Source organism: Panthera leo, chromosome A1 (assembly GCF_018350215.1).
Source record: "Panthera leo isolate Ple1 chromosome A1, P.leo_Ple1_pat1.1, whole genome shotgun sequence".
Lineage (NCBI taxonomy): Eukaryota > Metazoa > Chordata > Mammalia > Carnivora > Felidae > Panthera > Panthera leo.
In genome coordinates, this window is record NC_056679.1 from 161,766,243 (window position 1) to 161,772,242 (window position 6,000).

The window sequence follows — 6,000 nt, forward strand, 5'->3', positions numbered from 1 at the left end:
ATATACCACATCTTCTTTATCCATTCATCTATCCATGGACACTTGGGCTGCTTCCATTGTTTGGCTATTGCATATAATGCTGCAATAAACACAGGGGTACATGTATCCCTTTGAATTAGTGTTTTTGTACTCTTTGGGTAAATACCCTGTAGTGGGGGTAGTTCTATTTTTAAGTTTTTGGGAAATCTCCACACCCTTTCCCACAGTCAGGACCAGTTTGCATCCCCACCAACAATGCATCAGGTTTCCTTTTTCTTCACATCCCTGCCAGCTCCTGTTGTTTATGTTTTTCGTTTTAGCCACTTTCATAGGTGTGAGGTGATATTTCATTGTAGTTTTGATTTGCCTTTATCTGACAACGTGTGATGTTGAGCACATTATCAGACACGTCTTTTTATGTGTCTATTGGCCATCTGTATGTCATCTTTGGAGAAATGTCTATTCATGTCTTCTGCTCATTTTTTAATTGGGTTATTTAGTTTTTAGCTGTTGAATTTTATAAGTTCTTTATATATTTTGAATACTAACTCTTCTTCAGATATATCATTTGCAAATATGTTCTCCCATTTTGTGTTTTGCCTTTTAATCTCATTGATTGTTTCCTTCACTGTGCAGATACTTTTTCTTTTGATTAGTCTCAGTAGTGTATTTTGGCATTTCCCTTACCTCAGGAGACAGATCTAGAAAAATGTTGCTAGGCCAATGTTGGAAAAATTACTGTGTGTGCTCTCTTCAAGGATTTTTATGGTTTCAAGTCTCACAGTTAGTTCTTTAATCCATTCTGAGTTTATTTCTGTGTATGGTGAAACAAAGTGGCCCAGTTTCATTCTTTTGCATGTGGCTGTCCAGTTTTCCCAATACTATTTTTTGAAAATATACTATTTTTTCCCATTGTATATTTATTCCTCCTTTGTTGAAAACTAATTGTCCATGTAGCTGTGGGTCTATTTCTTGGTTTTGCATTCTATTCCATTGATCTATGTGTCTATTTTCATGATGTACCATACTATTTTAATTATTACTACTTTGTAATATAAATTGAAACCTGTAATTTTGATACCTCCAGTTTTGTTTTTCTTTTCAAGATTGCTTTAGCTACTTGAGGTCTTTTGTGGTTCCACGCAAATCTTCGGATTGTTTATTCTAGTTCTGTGAAAAATGCTGTTTGTATTTTGATAGAAATTGCATTAAATATGTAGATTACTTTGGGCAGTTGATATGACATTCTAATTTTCATTGGATTACATGAGTCAGGTACTGTTACGTGAAAGTTTTAGCTACATATGTTTAAACTTTTGTCATGATTTTTTTCAACATTATGCTGTCTTTATAAAGTTCATGGCACCTACCTGGAGTCTGATATATTGAATGACCCCAGACCTTGGTATGAAAGACATTTTTGAATCAAATTCTAGCATTTTGTTAGAGCTTTAACAATACAAATTATAACATTGTACTACAGTTCTGAGATGTACTAGAAAATAACAGGCATAAGGCTAATTGTACCAGGTGGTGCATTTCGTTTGTAATGACAAAGCTTATTACTACACGAAATGAGTTTATTGTAAAAGAATGTTAAAAATTCCTATCTAGTGCATCACCAATTTCTTTAATCACCTCCTCATAATGTGCCTTCAACAGCAATACCTGGTGCTGACAAGCTATAAAGAATTAAATATTGAATTAATATTGTACATTTATTATTAAAGGAAGTATTTAAATAAAGCAAAAGGAACTTTATATCTAATAATCTTCAGTTATGTGAATGAAAAATGAAGAAGACCATATTCTCTCTTAGGGAAGTTTATAGTAATTGCTGAGTTTCTCTAATAATAAAAATTGGATTCAACAAAGTATAAACACAAATAATCATATGTTTAAGAGGCTCAACATTTTCGTGTGTTAATTACTTTCAAAGATATATTCTGCCTCAAAGCCTCCTTACATGCTGAGGAACATATTGAGGAAATATAAACATGTCGTGTAAAATATGTTGTCATATATTCTGCAGTAAGTGGGTTTAAGGAAAGCCTGCCCAAGGCTGAAGATAAAATGAAAGAGTTTAAAGTTTTATCTGTCTATATCAAAAGCAGTAGTTCATTGGTTAAATGAATTATGGTACCCTAGTGAAATACACAAAATAAAATGCATGTGTGTAATAAAATAATGTGTAACCAATAGTTAAGTATTTTATAAGAATATTTGAAGTTAGTAAAATGTTCATAATACATTAAATAAAATTCAGTTGTTATAGAATGATGAGGACTTTATGATAAAAATAGTGTAGATGAATGTAATATGTAAATGAGAATATGTAGAAAATGAGATAAAGAGAGAGAGAGACTGACTGACTGACTACTTAACACCTTGAAAGAATTATAACTGAATGGTAACATCTGGGTAGTGGGATTATGTATTCTTATTTTTCTTTTTATGCTTCTAAAATATTTTAAATTTTCAGTATGAGTATATATGAGTATTAAAATAAGACAATAATACCTGCAAATTTTTTTCGTTAATGATTTTTTTGAAGACAAATGTATTTGTTAATTATTTAATACAGGCCATAATAATAGTTGCTTATTTCAACAGAAAAAAGCTTTGGCTTTTTTTCTAAAATCAGGCAAAAATATTAACCAATCATTACTCTATCTCCTAGGTCTAATAATAAGATGATACTATATATTACAATTATTACAACTCCTAGGTCCATCTGCTCCATTTTATACCCATTCTTCTATTTACCTACAAGAAATTAATCCTGTAATTTCTTTATTTCTCATCTCATATGTTAATCCCAAAAATGAGCATGAAGTTTGTGGTGGATGCTGGGTGTGCCCCCATGAGACCTTCATTCCATTAGAAACTAGGAATGTTGCATGATAATGATTGGCAGATGAGTGCTTCTCCCAGAAATGCTTTGTTTGAAGGGAGTTGAGTCCCCCAAGTCTCCATGGTTCCTTCCCAGGAGTGATCAGCTTCTAACAATGGCTAATGTGGAACAACAGAGGGCTAGCTGCTGTGCCTTGATTTAGGGGTTCTCTGAAAGTCCATCCCCATCTCAGATCAACTGTGGAGTTGTCTGATGCTACTGTTCCTACTGTATCCAATTCTTCCTTTTTGTCTTCCTAATCCTGCTTCATGTAGCCCTCATAGATAATAGTTCCTGAGAATATGGCCCAATGCACTTCCTACATGCACATCATTGTCTTTGGGCTTATTTTTCAGGGAACACATCAAATTGATTATACAAAATTGCTTCCAGTGAATATTTCCTGGAATTACCCAGGAAGTATTAAGGACCTACATATGAAGGGGAGCCTATTCAGCGTATTTTTGTTCAAATTCCAGTTGAGAGAAATGTCTTTTCTCTTACCCTCATAGTTAATATGGCAAAGGACCCTGAAGTAAGTAGGGCATTTCAGGAATGAGAGACCTGTGGTCTAAGCAAGCTGACAGACAGACACTATTTCTGTGGAAAATAGGTAAAGCTGTCTGTCAGTATACTGCAGAACATCTCATAGGGAAGCAAAGTCTCTGTGGAAATACACTGATGTGGATTCTACTTAAAGTGAACTTTTTTTTTATTTCAAAGGCTAAGTATTTAGTGGTAATGACTCATAAAATCATTATCAGAAGGAAAAGTATCAGCAGAGTTGGGATAATTTAATTGAATTCAATTAAAGAAACACTAAATTTGTACAATATTTTTCTAGCACTGTTCTGATGCTCGAAACAGAGTAGCAAAACATGTGGATCAAAAATAAATAAATAAATAAATAAATAAATAAATAAATAAGAAAAAAATCTACTTCATTACTGATGATAAGTGTTAAGGATAAAGATAAAGTCAAGGAAAGTAATAGGTAATGATGGCTGGAGTTTGAGATAAATAGGAGGAAGAAAGAAGGAGTAGGAATCTGAGCTAAGACATGAATGAGTGGATGGAATGAGCCATTATGTTATCTAGGGCAAGAAAATGCAAGATGAGTTTTAGAAAAGATTATAATAGAGATTTTATGGGGAGTAACATGGGTTAACATTTCTTCCCTTCTTAATGAGATGAAATGCAGGGCTCCTTACCTTACCTATTACTCACTCACTCCTTAATGTTCAAACCCCTCACAGCCTCAGCCAGTCTTGTCTGATATCCCCACAGTTCTTGAAGCCTGCTAGCTAAATTTAAATATTATTCAGGCTTTGAAAAGAAGGAAATCCTGGCATTCCTGATAGTGTGGATGAACTTAGGGGACATTATGGAAGTGAAATAAACCAGACACAGAAAGGCAAATATTACATGATATCACTTACATGTGGGCTCTAAAAAAACTTGAACTTAGAGAAACAGAGAGTAGAAAGTTAGTTGCCAGGGGATAGGGGGTGGGAGACATGAGGAGATGTTGGTTATAAGGTACAAACTTACTAATAAAATGGGTAAATTCTAGAGATCTAGTGTACAGTGTGGAAGGTATAACTAATTATCTATTGTGTACATGTAACTTGCTAAAGGTTAGATCTTCAGAGTTCTCACCGCATGCATGCACATGCATGCACACACACACACACACACACACACACAATTTCTAGGATTTTAGGTTTTTGAGTAAAGCTTTTTTGTTCACAGCACTCTGTTTTAAGAAATTCCTCTAGTCAAAATTCTATAATTTCCTGTGGTATTTCTGCAACATACTTGTCTATTAACATTCAAAATTCAGGTATCCTAAATGGATAAAACCAGATAAGCACTACACTTTATATTTGTCATCTTAATTCTGGTCGTTTCTGCCTGAGTTTCTTACATCTTTACAAGTTGCTTTCCTTCCTAATGCATCCTTCACTATCGTATTCCCTCTTTCATCTGTTTCTTAGAGTGATTTTTGCATCCTTAGTGAATGCCATCCTTGACACTTTCTTTCATAAGACTCGGGTTGGCTCGTGGCCCAGGAGACAGCAAGTTACACTGGGTTTTCTAATATACTTCAAAAGCTCTGAATTGCATTCTGACATCAAAGAGCCATAGAATGATAGAATGACAGCCCTAGATCGTACTTTGAGAACTCATCCAGTTTAATCCCTCTCTTTCTAAAAGGTTGATAATTGCAGTCCAGGTAGTAGCTATTGTATTCATTTTTTTCCCCTTTCCTTTCACTCAAGCCAACATGGACGACATTTCACCCATCTCACGAGTTACCCTATTCCAATATTTAAATTCTCATGGAGAACTATTTATTTTTCTCCATCTTTTAGGCAATATATATTTCCTTAGTATTTTCTCTTTCTCAAGCATTTTGAGAACATGAGAAACAACTTTTTAGTACCACTGTCATATAATGGTACTAATTTTCTATTATAAGATGGTCATTATTGTATTTTTTTTTAAATTTTTTTAACGTTTACTTATTTTTGAGACAGAGAGAGACAAAGCATGAACGGGGGAGGGTCAGAGAGAGGGAGACACGGAATCTGAAACAGGCTCCAGGCTCTGAGCTGTCAGCACAGAGCCCGACGTGGTACTCGAACTCACGGACCGCAAGATCATGACCTGAGCTGAAGTCGGCCGCTTAACCGACTGAGCCACCCAGGTGCCCCAGTCATTATTGTATTGAGATGTCTTCACTGGTAGAGCAGGTACAAAGTTCATGGTCTATGGACACAAATTGCCAAAGTAACATTTTAGGTTTCATAAATATGCTTACATACTGGGTCCCAATTTCTCCTTTTACTAGAAAATTAGTACCAACTTCAGGTAAAAGCAGTTTTCTCTGTCTCTGCTGTCCTCTTTCTCCCCTCTCTCTATTCCAGTGGTTAGGTAATCAGTCAATTAAGAGTTTTCCCTTGTCTTCCATTATTCTCCCCCTCTCTCTTCTGGGTTTGGAAGGTGAGTAAAGGTGGGCAGGAACTTACATGCCAACTGTTGAATTGCCCTCATGTTTGCTCTCTGTTTGCCAGGTTAGTGCCATTAGCTTTATTCAATAGAGACGACTTTTTATACCTACATTT